The 14535-nt window shown below is 46.9% G+C and overlaps 1 protein-coding gene across 8 annotated transcripts in view; it reads right to left on the bottom strand.

Moving 5' to 3' along the window:
• Window positions 1–4917, bottom strand: part of NCKAP5L (NCK associated protein 5 like) — a 30961-nt gene extending 26044 nt beyond the window's left edge. For all 8 annotated transcript variants that reach the window (XR_009009671.1, XM_007179323.3, XM_057556113.1 and 5 more), the window contains exon 1: window positions 4806–4917. The gene's annotated coding sequence lies outside the window, so the exon portion shown is untranslated. The remainder of the gene's footprint in view (window positions 1–4805) is intronic.
• Between the last annotated feature and the right edge of the window lie 9618 nt (window positions 4918–14535).

Raw genomic sequence — 14535 nt, 5'->3', positions numbered from 1 at the left:
CCTACCCAGAGGGTCTTCAGGGAGGGACAATTTCAAGCCCTGCATTATAGCGAGAACTGCAGACCAACACCCCAAGCAGCACGCACCACTCAAGTCTTGCAGGCAATAGCATGAGCAGCAGAATGAAGCGTCTCTCCTTTTAAAATACCTATACTTTTTTTTTTTTTTTTTAAAGCTTAACGAGTCCTGGAGAACTCCCAGAGCTTAAGGACCAGCATAAGGTTCAGGGAGCTGTGCCTGACTGGGCTCTTCTCAGCCGCTGCTGGATTTTTAGAAATCAGGAATAGCAGCAATGATAATTCACCTTAATAACAACCTGGCCTCCTCAGGCCTCTTCCATCTGTGTAACTCCCAGAGTAGGGAAAACGTTAATTATCAAGCAGGTGCCACACCCCAGTGATGATGTCTTATTAATCCATCAGCACAGACTGGGAAACTGAGGCCCCGGGAGAAAGATCTGGCTCATACGGAGCTAAGGATACAGGTGCCGAGGGCCACTGGGCAGTAAGGAACTAGAGGTGCTGGCTTCATATCTGTCGTGCTTTGGGAAGGTGCTGAAGACAAGGGCACTTCTTTCAGGGTCAGCCAGACCTGGGTTTGGGGTGAAGGTGAGGAAGACCCCAAATATGTGCCCCAAGCCCCCTCCCCAGGCTGCCAGGGCCTGGTGGAAGCCTTGGCAGGGAGTCCAGGGTTCTGATCTTGAGCCAAAACACTACTCTCCCAAAGCACTGTAAAGCAGGCCAACAGCTGCTTTGAGCATCTCCGCCATCTCTGCAACGTGCACAGGCACTACAGGCTAAGTGAGGGCTCAGCTCTCCAAATAGCCCCATGTGACAGGCGCAGTCCATGAAGTGGGAGCAGGAGGCACCTGGCAGCCAGGTGGGTAGATCAGATCAAAATCATGTCAAGTGGGGAGACTGCTTCTTTGGGACCCAAGCCCATCTCGGCGGCCCCCACCCACCTTTGGCACTGACCTTAAAATAATGAGATCTTTTCTACAGCAAGGCCTGCCTAGTTGGTCACTGCTTTAGAAACCGGCAGAGGAGGCTCAGCTGGTCTGTGCCTCCTCCAGGAGAGGAGGGGAGGGTGGTCACAGAAGACAAAAGATCTTTTCCCACTGTGGCCGTGGAGGGAAGCAGCACACACTTGAATGTGGATGAAATGTAAAGATGGAGGCATTGCTTGTGCAGATCCATCTGCAGCCTACTACGTGCTTGGTACTGTGAGAGATGCTGGGAACAGACACAATCTCAGCTCTGGGGAACCATAAGTGCCAAGCCAGGGAGCAACCAAAGACCTTGTCTTCCAACCCTCCAGGGTAGGGCCTAGGGAAAAATATTAAGGGTGTTATTCTAAGGAATTTGAAGTTGTTTTTCTTCAGCATGTTAAGAGAGCTGGCCAGAGCCCATGGGGTACCCTGAGATAACACTCTGACCCCTAAGGGCTTAGCTCTCCACAATCTCAGGTTCAAGAACTGCCCTCTCTGCCTTAAATCTGGCCAGGCCCCCTCATGCACAAGAAATTAAGGCAGAATGGTACAATGTAAAACACTAGACCAGAGTCAGGAGCCCTGCCTCTGACACTCATCATTGTACAAATCACTTCCCCCTCTAGACTTCAGTCTACTCCCCACCTTTTTTTTTTCAGTTTCCCCATTTTTAACATGAGGGCATTGGACTAGACTGTCTCTAGGATTCCTTCCAGCCTGTGACTCTATGTTGTTTTGACGTAGTGGCAGATCCCAGATTGATTTACATAAATTTGCATGTTCATTCAGAAATCCCAAACTCCAAGTATAGAAAATCCAATCAGTCCATTAGTGCAGCCAGACTGGGGCTGGAGGAGTCTGCCAGGTTTGGGTGAGGATTGTCAAAGCAGACAGTGGTAGTGGTGGTGAATTAGGGGAGGAGCCGGGGAAGTGGGGGCAGAAGCGGCATTTGTTCTGAGAGATGCGCTTCTGGTGACCCAAGGCTGATGGGGCCAGGGACCCCTCTTTCGCTATCAGGCAAGATTCCTTTCTCCTCCTGCTTCTAACGGGGCCTCTGGCTGGCTGGCCTCAGAGCCACACCCCAAGAGGAAACGGCAGCCTCTGCCTAGCAACAGCCACATCCTTCACTCTGACAGGGACTCCACTGTTAACCACTTTCTGGGAAACTGACCTTCCTGGGAGCTTCCATTCTCCATCCCAGGGGTTTCTAGCAGTGAGGAAGGTTTCCTTGGGGTCTAACCTAAATACCTCCTGCTGTAGCTTCACTCTCATGGGCAGCAGGGCCCAGGGAAGAGGGCTCCTGGGGAGCTAGCAGAGGGAAAAGCAATGCAGGAGAATGTGCTCCACATCCAACCGATCCCACGGCCTTTTTAACCACCACCTCTCCTTTGACATCCCCCTCAGCACCTGGGAGGCCAAGGATGAAAACAAACAAGGAGAACGTGAAGGCCTTTGGTTCTTGGGCTAGAGAGCAAGTCCCAACCTGGAGAGTCTGACTCCTGAGAAAGCTCTACCCCCCAGGAGGGAAGGAGTCTGGGAAAGGTGGGGTTGCGGCAGCCTCTCCCTGCTGCTGCCTGGCTGGCGTGGCAGGGTCTGGGAGGCTGGCTGGGCGAGGGCAGCAGGGAAGATTCCTTACGCCCCTTGCCTGGGAGCTGGGGGTGTGAGTACAGAAGTGAGGAGAGTAGGGCCAGCGGGTGGGATGGGCAACAGCAGCGGGGCTCTCCTTGTCCTCTTCCCATAACAGGGTAGATGAGTGTGCTGTACTCCCTGGCCCAGATCCTAAAACAAGTCCCAACAGCTGAGATGCAAACTGTCTCCTGGGAATCTGCTTCCCCTGCTGGCCCTTGGCTGCCTCCTCCTCTCTCAAGCCCTCCCCAAAGGTACAGCTCAAAGACTGGCCTGCCAGGATGTCTCACCAGAGGCCTTGATGGGTGGGCCAAATCCCAGCCAGCAGGAGTTCATACTCCAAGGCACCAGGGGTGAGCAGCACAGTGGCTATTCTTAGGCAGGATAAGGGAGTCTGCGCCCCTCCACCCAAGGTTCTACTCCTAAGCAACTTACCTCTTCAAACTTAGCCACCCTGCTGGAGGACCTTACTCCCCTCCAATCTCACTCATCAGTGGAGCCACACAATGTCAAAGAGTGGAAAGGAACAGTAGCGCTTTCTAATCCAACTGCTGAATTTTACAGATGGTAGAAAAGAGCACCAGAGAGGCAAACTACCTTGGCTAAGGTCACACAGCAACCTATGAGGAGCAGGGACCAGAGCTTCTGACTCCCAGTGCACAGTGATAACAGCTTGGTCCTCATACACACTGGTTTCTGCTTGCCTATTGTAGAAGGGCCTTCTTCCCTGCAGCCCAGGCCATCTGCCTCTCCAGGTTCTCACTCTCTTCCAAAGGCCTGAGCTGGAGGGAGATGCTGGAGGGCTCACACCACCTCATGCACAGACCATAGACTGAAAACAAAGTTGAACCAAGTGGGGATATCTCCCTAGACAGGGATGCAAGTGTTTCTCTGAGGTAAGAAACCCACTAACCCCACGTTGTTCTTAGAAAGACAGGCACCCAATAAATATGAGAAGTGAATTTTGTGTCTCCTTTCTTGAAAGACAAGGAGTCTCTGAGTCAGCTGGCATATCTTGCAAGAGAGGGTCTGCAACAGGGCAATTGGGCTAGGTTCACTTTCCCCCAAGTACTGCCCACAGAACCATTAGACACTGACCCTTAGCTACTGTCCTCCAGGACTACACCTGTCCCAGGCATTTGTTTCCACCACTATCTCTGGCAGACAACTGTGCTTAAGCAGGAGGACCTGTGGGGGAGGGAGAGCAGTGATAGGGAGGGCATAGAAGCATTGCCTTTACAGCCAGACAACCGGGCAGCCTAAGACCCCTGGCTACTCAGGAAGGCAGGCATTTAAGAAGTAGCAGCTGCACAGGCTGGTGGATAGCGCTGAGACACCTGGAAAACCAGGCCTGTGGGAGGTAAGGGTCCTCCGTGCCCTTGGGGCAGTGCCAGGGTTGGAGAGACCACGGGGGCTGGGGTTCAGACAGCCGCTTTCCTAGTCGGCCTAGGCCAGTGGAGTGTCGGGCACAGATAAATTCTCTGCATTCTTCTGGCACCGCAGCCAGGACCCAGAGAGCCTTTCCTGCAAGAGCTGTCCTAGCTTCACTCCCTGCCCAGCCCTTCTCCCTTCCTCAGCCTCTCTTTAGTGTTCAGCCCGCCCGGCTACCCTTCTTCTTCCCGCAGTCCCTCAGAGCCACTGAAGGGTCGTTCCGGGAGACCCCGATCTCTCCGCCTCCCCCCACCTCTCCCACACCCTACCGCCCCAGGCCACGGAGACAGCAAGGAGTGCGAAGAGAAGCCCGAGGCTCGTCTACGCGCCTGCGCTTTGGGGAGAGCCTCCCCCGCGCAACAACCCGGCACCGCTAAGCGGCACCCGTACGATGGGATGCGGGTGGGGTGGGGTGCGCAGCTGGGGCAAGGTCAGTGCTTTCAAAGGGGGCGGTAGACCGGCCCCCGGAACATCCCCCTCTCCGGAAAGTTTCCCTTCCGGGGCCACGGAGTGTGCGCGAGGATGGCGCGAGGGGCGAGAGGGGGTGGGGTGGGGGTGGACAGAGTCGCGGCCGGACCCCTCGGCGTGAGTGAGGCGGGAGGGAGGGGAGGCCAGCGAGGTCCGGCAGGAAGCCGCGCCGCCCTCTCCGACCCAAGGCTGCCACGAGAGCCTTACCCTCCATATCTCTCACCCCCAGCCCGGGCTTACAGACACCCCCCCACTCGCCGCCCTTTAAATCGCAAGTGGGCCCAGAACTCACCGAAATCAGGTGTTGAGCTGGGCCAGGGCAGGCCGGATCCGCCAGGTCCATGGCCGCGGCTCCGGGGGCGGGGGGCAGAGAAAAAGAGGGGTGCTGGGGCCGCCTCTTGATGTCAAGGCTTTAAAGGGGCCAGTGAGCCCCGCCCCTCGCTCAGACCCCGCCTCCCCCTCCCGCGCAGCCAATCCACGTTCACCCTGGATGCGCGCCCCTCCCAGCCCCCTCCAGATGTTCCCAGGACAAGAGCTAGGTCCGCCCGGCCCGAGCGCGCCGCTTCCGCCCTGGAGGAAAGGACCTCCCCTCCCCCCTATAGCGAAACAGACTTCCCAGACCTGGCCGGGTCGGGCCCGGTAAACCTCCCCAGTGCCGGGGTAGGAGAAGCCGGGCTGGGCCGAGCGGGGGTGGAATGGGGGGCATCTATAGCAGAGAAAACTAAGTAGGTGCACGCGGACCCGTGGGCATGCGTGTCTGCTTCTGTAGGGCTGGGCGTGCACGTGTATATGTGATTGTGAGCGTCGGTGTTTGTAATTTGCCTTCCTGCATACGTGTTGGGTGTAAATCTAAGGGAAGAGGCTTGAGTGACTGCTTGGCCTTAAATGCTCCCATCTCCCTTTTCTTCCTCCCAGATCGGGTCCTTCCAGCAATATGGAAACCTGGGCGCTGGGAACAGGCTCTGCGCCTCTCAGAGCAGTGCTGGCCTTTTCCTCACTGGTTAAGGAGGAGGGAAGGCTGACCAGAAAAAGGATACAATTTTGCTCTCAGCCACTTGCTGTCTCAGTGGGGGCGAGTTCCTTCCCTGCTGAACTAACTGCGTGCTTGAAGGAGGAAAAGCAAACAGCCCACCTAGGTCCCTGCAGGGCCTCAGAGCTCCCTTCGATATCATTCTCATTGGTCCTTGGTTAAACAATTATTTGCCCTTGTCTGGATACCATATAATCTTCACAGTCTGGCCCCTTAGTGCAGGTTCTGAAGGGGGTTCTGCAGAGAAATACAAAGGGATCCCTAGCCACAGGCTCTGCTCATTTTATTAAAATTGCTTCTATTGCGGGTATACACAGGATGTATTAAAGCACCATATTATCCAATAAATGAACATAAAAGCTCAGGGAACATAGAGTGCTCAAATTGGCTAGAATTGACCAAGAGTGCCTCTCTGAAGGAGGCTCCTTAATTTAAAATGGGATTTGAAGGGCAGAGAGAACTTGAATAGGATCCAGGTGAAGTAAGGACACAAGGTAGGAAAGAGCAAATTATCTGCATGGGACAGTGAGCAGAGAACGTTGGTAGGGTGGGAAGTGGGAGAAATTAATGGAGGAAGTTTTGTATGGAGGAGATCAGAATAAGGATATGGATTTGACAGTACAGGTGATTTTAAAAAGTCATTTTGGGGGCTTCCCTCGTGGCGCAGTGGTTGAGACTCTGCCTGCCAATGCAGGGGACACGGGTTCGAGCCCTGGTCTGGGAAGATCCCACATGCCGCGGAGCAACTAGGCGCGTGAGCCACAATTACTGAGCCTAAGCGTCTGGAGCCTGTGCTCCGCAACAAGAGAGGCCGCGATAGTGAGAGGCCCGCGCACCGCGATTAAGAGGGGCCCCCACTTGCCGCAACTAGAGAAAGCCCTCGCACAAAAACAAAGACCCAACACAGCCGTAAATAAATAAATAAGTCATTTTGGATTCTTGAGTATAGAGGTAGCTTGATGAAAAGAATGCTTGAGGATAGTGATTATTGGAGCCTAGAAGATGTCGTGGAGGTTACTCCCACCAGCTCCCTCACCTTTGCTTTAAAACAATTTTTAAAATTGATTTATCCTTAACATACAAGAAAATGCAGATCTTGGGTGTTTTGTTTGGTGAATTTCAACAATAATATATACACTTATGTAACCCCCCCCAAACAAGATACCAAACCATCACCCCAAAGAATTCCTTCATTCCCCTGTATAGTCAGTTACCCTGCACCTACCACACCCACCCCCTGCAACTTCCTGAATTTTATCACCATGGTTTTGTCTGTTCTTGAATTTCACATAAGTGGAATCATACAGTATGTACTCTTTTGTGTCTATATTCTTTAGCTTAGTAACGTTTTTGAGATTCAGCCATGTGTAGTCTATTCTTTTATATTGCTGAGTAACAGTCCATTGTATGAATATATTGTAATTTGTTTATCCATTCTCCAATTGATGGATATTTGGGTGTTTCCAGTTTGGGGCTATCATGAATAAGGCTGCTCTAAATATTCTTGTGCAAATCTTTTTGTGAACGTGTTTTCATTTTGAGAAAGCTCACCTTATTTCTTGATTATAGCTAGTGGCATATTTGGAATCCTGCAGCACTGATTAATTCTATTCATTCAATCATCTAACATTTATTGAATAGGAATCCGTGTCCCAGTCCTGGGTTTACAACAAAAATTACACATGATCGTTTCCTCCAAGGGCTTAAAAGTCCAGTAAAAGTCCACTCATCTGTTGCATTCCAAAGCCATGGAGTAGAAAAACCTTAAGAGTCTGCCAGGCATTTCTAACTATTTTTGGATGTTTCCAAATAACTAAATTTTGGGAAGCAAACAAACCATGTAGATGATTTTTTACTTTACATTCAGATGTTCGCCCCTGTTTAATAAACACAGCTGGAACATCTGCACTTGTCAGAACAAGTACCTATTCTCCTTAACTTAAAGGCTCTTGCACTCTTGAAAGTTTAGACATTCAGATTTGGGCAGATTCTCTATGCTTCACGGACCTTTATCTTCACTGACAGGAGGTGAAAGAAGTATAGCTACCATTGCTCCATGCTTTCTGTCTTTGATGAGGCCCAACACACTTTAATTACCACACTTAGTTGTATTATTCACTTATTAAAAATTACACTGGAGTTCCAATGTTGGTTTTCCACCTTGTTATATACCACTAATCATAAATTGTTCTTTACTTGAGTTATCTATGTTACAAAACAAGCTAGGCCTTTTAGGTCTCTGGTTGCTGCAAGCTGTTGGTAACAAACCAGTTTGGTGGCATGGTCTAACGGTACAGATAGTGCTGATGAATGACTGGTCAATGGCATCTCAGAGAGCCATGCCCTCACTGCTCACATCAGTACTTTGAATGGGGTCCTCTGCTTCAATACTATGTGTTCCTTCATTCAGTGTTGGAGCATCTTCATTCCTCAGTTTGGCATTGTAGCCATTTGGCTACCGTGTTACATTGGTTGATGAACTGACCCCAGTTTAGAATTCCTGACATCAGGAGATGGTCAGGTTGGTAACTGACCTCTCAAAAGATTTTAATAATCTGACTATTCTCCAGGTTGGATTGACTCTGAGGGCATTCTCTTTTTTTTTGGCCGCACCACGCAGCATGTGGGATCTGAGTTCCCCAACTAGGGAGTCTTAACCACTGAACCACCAGGGAAGTCCTCTGAGTGCATTCTTGATGTCTTTCCTGCTCACTAAGAGGAAGAAAGGAGCTGGGAAGAGGCTATTATTTGGTCCATTTGCTGAATAGGAATAGATCTTTGCTAGTGCTGCTTACTTCTACATACGACAACATGTTCCTTGGGTTCTGACAGCATTGCCAGTATGTGCTTTGAAACCTCATACCTGGTACAGATATGATGGATCTGCTTAGGTCCTTGAACCCCTTTCTCCTCATTTTCATTATTCGAAAATTCTTATTGAGTCTTTACTGTATCCCAGGCACTATGCATACAGTATTAGCTACCTAATAAAGAATTCATGTCGGGTATGATAAGCAATAAGATTGAAAAGATAAGTAGGGGGATGATCATACTTTATCCTAAAAGCAATGCAGAGCCTTTGAATGGTATTAAGCAAGGGGGTGTCATGATTAGAACTGCATTTTAAAAAGATCGCTGTGGTTGCAGTGTGGAGAACAGATAAGAGAGAGCAAGATTGAAGTCAGGGAGACCAGACAGAAAGTTTTTGTAGTAATTGGGAAAAATGAGAAACGATGTGCTCTGGACTAGAAAAATGATAGTGATGATGGAGAGGAGATGACTTCAAGAAATAAATAGTATTAAAGTCAGGAGGTCTTGGGATTGGAAGTAGAGGGAAGCAGAGTGCTAAGCCAAGACCTTTGGGCCAATCACTGAAATATCAAACACCTGAAGAAGAGCAGGTTTGGGAGATGATATACTCTCTTCCAAACATGTTGACAATGAAATGCCTGGGAGACGTCCAAGTGGAAATGTCTATCCAAGAGGTCAGAGCTTCCCAACTGTTGTGCCTCAGGAAGAGGTTACAGATGTGCTGCATGTTGTTCTTCTCAACACTCAGAGCAGCACAAGCTCCCTCCAACAAACAGCAGTCTCAGTAAGGTGGACTGCCACGAAAACACCATCATTTTCTATGCGTGCCATGATGTGGGAAATGTTGGGAAGTACTAATATACGATGATGTTGGATAAATAATTCTGAAGCTCAGAAGAGATATCTGGACTAGAGATATCTGGACTAAGACATTTGTGAGTCATCAGAACATCAGATCATAGGTGGTAACTAAAGCCAGGGAGTATGGGACTTCCCTGTTGGCACAGTGGTTATGAATCCGCCTGCCAGTGCAGGGGACACGGGTTCGAGCCCTCGTCTGGGAAGATCCCACGTGCTGTGAAGCAACTAAGCCCGTGTGCCACAACTACTGAGCCTGAGCTCTAGAGCCCACGAGCCAAAACTACTGAGCCTGAGAGCCACAATTACTGAAACCTGTGCGCCTAGAGTCCGTGCTCTGCAACAAGAGAAGCCATGGCAATGAGAAGCCCGTGCACCACAAGGAAGACCCAATGCAGCCAAAAAAAAAAAAAACAAAGAGAGAGATTAAACAAATTTTCAGGTGTTTATCTGCCATTATCATTTTCTGTGAATGTCTTTTTCTAATAGATATATAAGAGTTGGTTGTATTATAATGAAATTTGCCCTTTGTCACATGTATTGCCAATAGTGTTTCTAGTTGGGAGTTTATCATGTGAGTTTATTGGAATTTTTTTTTCCTTTGCCTTAGGTAGTCAAATTTATTGATCTTTTTCTTTATGGCTTTTGTTTTTTTTGTGTTTAGGATGTACTCCAATTTTTTAAATTACCTTTTTTCTCTAGTATGCTTACGGTTTTCTTTTTACTTTAAATATTCCATCCAGCAGAGACATGGATGAACCTAGAGACTGTCATACAGAGTGAAGTAAGTCAGAAAGAGAAAAACAAATACCGTATAATATCACTTATATGTGGAATCTAGAAAAATGATACAGATGAACTTATTTGCAAAGCAGAAATCAAGACACAGATGTAGAGAATGGACATATGGCTTACCGGTGGGGGGAAGGGGGTGGGATGAATTGGGAAATTGGGATTGACATATATACACTACTATATATAAAATAGATAACTGGACTTCCCTGGTGGTCCAGTGAGTAAGACTCAGTGTTCCCAATGCAGGGGTCCTGGGGTTCAATCCCTGGTCGGGGAGCTAGATCCTGCATGCCACAACTAAGACCTGGCGCAGCCTAAATAAATAAATATTAAAAAAAAAAAGCACAAATGCCTTAACTGGAAGGGTTTCTCTTTAAAAAATAAATAAATAAATAAAATAGATAATAAATGAGAACCTAACTGTATAGCACAGGGAACTCTACTCAATGCTCTGTGGTGACCTAAATGGGAAGGAAATCCAAAAAAGAGGGGATATATGTATATGTATAGCTGACTCACTTTGCTGTATAGCAGAAACTAACACAACACTGTAAAGCAACTATACTCTAATAAAAATTAATTTTAAAATATTTTAAAATAATAAATAAATATTCCATCCAGAATCTATTTAAATGGCAAAGACCACTGTTATTTCTCACTGCTGCTCAGAATGACATCTCCATTCTAGACCAGCCAGTCCTTTCTGTTTTCAATGTACAAAACACACATTCCTGTGTACCTTTGCAGAGAGGTTCCTTTCTACATGGCTCATAGGGCATGCTCCTGTCCCTCTTGTTATCATTGCAAAAGCTATACAGCTGTCCCTTGGTAGCCATAGGCAATTAGTTCCAAGACCCCAATTGATACCAAAATCCATGGATGCTCAAGTCCCTCATATAAAATGTACTATTTGCATATAACCTATGCACATCTTCCCTTATTCTTTAAATCATCTCTAGATTACATATAATAACTAATATAATGTAAATGCTACATAAATAGTTGTAAGTACAATGTAAATGCTATGCCAGAGGTGCACAGCAAATTCAAGCTTTGCTTTTTGGAACTTTCTGGAATTTTTTTCCCCAAATATTTTTGATCCATGGTTGGTTAAATCTGTGGATGCAGAACCTGCAGATATGACTTTCAGGGACAGCTCAAATCCCATACGCTCCATAAATTCTTCCATGCCCATTGTAGTCCACAAAGATTTTTCCTTTTCTGAAGCTCACATGATCACATGCTACCATGTATGAGCCTCTCCTTTTCTCCTCAACTTTAACATAGTTGCTAAAAGAATCAAATCTAACCTTTAGAAGTCCTGGTTTGTCTAACTGATTTTTCTTTACCCTCCACAGCAGCTAAAAGCATGCTGGGTATATGGCAGAAACTTGATAAATTACTTTTTGATTTGCCATAAATGTGTAGCATTAGCCACATGTGGCTAATAAGCATCTGAAATGTGGCTAGTCCAGATTGAGATGAGCTGTAAGTATAAAATACACACTAGATTTTGAAGATGGTATTAAAAAAATAATATAACATCTCATTAATAATTTTTATATTGACTGCATGTTGAAATGCTAATTTTTTAATATACTGGATTACATATCTATATATTTAAAGTATATCCAGGACCATTCTTCATTCTTGTCCCTCAGTAAGTCTCTTGTCATGTTTGGTGTTGGTTCCTAAATTAGGCTGTTTTGAGGATAAAGATGATCTTTTCTTGAAGCCAAAGATATTCTTACCATCTCCAACGGCTCTCCTAGGCCATTACACAAGCATTACACCTTCTTGGTACCGAGACCTCATCGTTATAAGCACTATTTACACATCTTTTTTGAAACTAACAGCTACAGACTTCAAATACAACAGTTCCTCCCAACACGTCAGGTAACTGCTCAGCCAATAGAAATGTTGGAGGGAAGAGGTCGGGTTCAGATGCTGAAGGATCTCCCAAAGCTTTTACTGATCGAAGATTCCTCAGTTACCCGTGTAGGTGGAGCCCCAGCCTGTTCCTTTGGTCGCTGTGGCTGTTTCCTGCCATCAGGAGTTACCTGAGACTGGTGCTGCTTGGCGTGTAGCCTAGTCTCATTGTAGTCAGAGTACCTGTGTTGGTTTCCTGTTCCTGCTGTAACAAATCATCACAAACTTAGTGGTTTAAAACAACACAAATTTATTCTCTTACAGATCAGAAGTCTAAAATCAAGGTATTGGCAGGGCTGCATTCCTTCTGGAGGCTTCTGGAGAGAATCCATTTCCTGGCCTTTTCTAACTACATTTCTTGGCTTGCAGCCCTTGCTTACATTACTCCAACCTCTTGTTTCTGTCATGACATCTACTGTGGTCAAATCTCCCTTTGCCTTCCTCTTATAAGGACACTTGTGATTACATTTAGGGCCAACCCTGATAATCCAGATTAATCTCTTGATCTCAAAATCCTTAATCCTTAATCAAGATCCGTAACCTACACAACTGTACACATCTACAAAGTCCGTTTTGCTATCTAAGGTAGCGTTCATAGGTTCCAGGGATTAGGATGTGGACATTTTGGAGGACCAGTATTCAGCCTGCCACAGCAACATATATATTTCTTTGCACTGCCTTGGTGAAGGGAGAGAGCACCAGCAGGTTCACAAGGTGTCAAAGTGTTCTTAAATTAAGATCTACAGATAAGTAGGTAAATTCACGTCTATAATCACTGTTATCACTCTGCAACCATCATAAACCTCATTTCCATTAGCAACGATCACTCTCTCCCTCCCAGCGCTGCTTCCTTTAAAATGCTCTGTAGGCTGAAGTTGAACTACTTATTACTCCCTCATCTTAAAAAACAAATTATTTGAAATAGTAAGATGCATGTTTTCTACAGAGATGAGATGTTTTTCTCGTAAGTCTTTGATCTAACAGGCATGGTTGTGGTCTGTAGCATGCTTAGAATGTAACAGCACTTTGTTTAACAATCCATATTCTGCAAATTACCTTCATATCCTTTAGCACATTTGGGCATAGGAAAAGGAAGGTCTTGTTATTTCAGTTGTACAGATGAGTAAACTGAGGCTCAGAAAGGTTAAATGAATTGAATAGGGTGGTCATACAATAAGTTACTGGCAGATCCTGATTCCAAACCTGATGTTCTTTCCACTGCTCTGTTCCCAGGCCAAACTCAATCCCAGAAGGCTGAGGAGGATCTAACTGATCTTGGGATCTTAATACATCCTAGAGTTGGCCTTGGAATCCCTACCTCCTGAGCATGAAACCTACTTTTTTGAGGTCCTACCCAGAAGTCAAAGCTAGGGGCAGATTGGGAATTCAGGGGAAGGTCAGGGTTGCTGGCAAGTCAAGGGTACAGTAAGAGGGTAGTTAGAACTTACGAAGACGTAAGAGTGTCTATGTTTGCTATATGTGCCTATTTAACTGGTAGGCAGCAGCAGGGGTGCTACTAGGTACTCAACCTAGAATTAGGCCTGATTTCTGCGAGGGGAATTCTAAGAACATCAGGGATAGCTAAGAGTGGCCTGGCTGGGTCTCTTATTCCCAGGTCTGAACACATAATTTGAGGAAGCACAGTAACTCCAAGGTCCATGCTCTTTTACACTGGCTCTCTGGAGTCTCTTCTCAGTCTTGATTTCTATGACATTTCAAGGCATAGTAGCCAAGGCCCAGTCTCTGCAGCCACACTGCCTAGGTAAGCCCAGCTCTGCCACTTACAAGCTATGTGACCTTGGGAGAGTCACTTAACCTGTGTGTGCTTCAGTTCCAACATCTGCAAAATGAGGATGACTGGTAATAGTATCTACCCCATAGGGTTAAGGATTTTAAAAGTTATGTTGTCTGGCACACGGTGCTATATTATTATCTTTTTCTGTTTTTTTTTTTTCCTGTTTCTAACCAGACCTCTTTTTTTTTCTTTTTAACAAATTTATTTATTTATTTTTGGCTGCATTGGGTCTTTGTTGTTGCGCACGGGCTTTCTCTAGTTGTGGCGAGCGGGGGCTACTCTTTGTTGCGGTGCGTGGGCTTCTCAATGCAGTGGCTTCTCTTGTGGAGCACGGGCTCTAGGCACATGGGCTTCAGTAGTTGTGGCACGGGGGCTCAGTAGTTGTGGCTCGCGGGCTCTAGAGCGCAGGCTCAGTAGTTGTGGCACACAGGCTTAGCTGCTCCGCGGCATGTGGGATCTTCCCAGCCCAGGGCTCGAACCCGTGTCCCCTGCATTGGCAGGCAGATTCCTAACCACTGTGCCACCAGGGAAGCCCTAACCAGACCTCTTTTGGTTCTTCCTTTCTTCCTCACTCAAGAAGTATTAGCAGCCCCCAAACCTAGGATCTTGTCCCCTTCTATTATATCCACTTATTTTTTGAATTTACTACTCATTAAACCTCAATCATTCTATGTGAATGACTTCCAAATTTTTATATCTAGTCTTTATCCACTGTCCTCTCCCAAACTATCAATAATAAAGGCCTTGAAATGGACGTCTTATCTCAAAGATGTTTGGGAAACATAACTCAAAAATCCATGCCAA

The sequence above is a fragment of the Balaenoptera acutorostrata genome, chromosome 11 (assembly GCF_949987535.1).
Source record: "Balaenoptera acutorostrata chromosome 11, mBalAcu1.1, whole genome shotgun sequence".
Classification (NCBI taxonomy): domain Eukaryota; kingdom Metazoa; phylum Chordata; class Mammalia; order Artiodactyla; family Balaenopteridae; genus Balaenoptera; species Balaenoptera acutorostrata.
The sequence above is the reverse complement of the archived record's forward strand: the minus strand, read 5'-3'. Positions and strand labels throughout refer to the sequence as shown.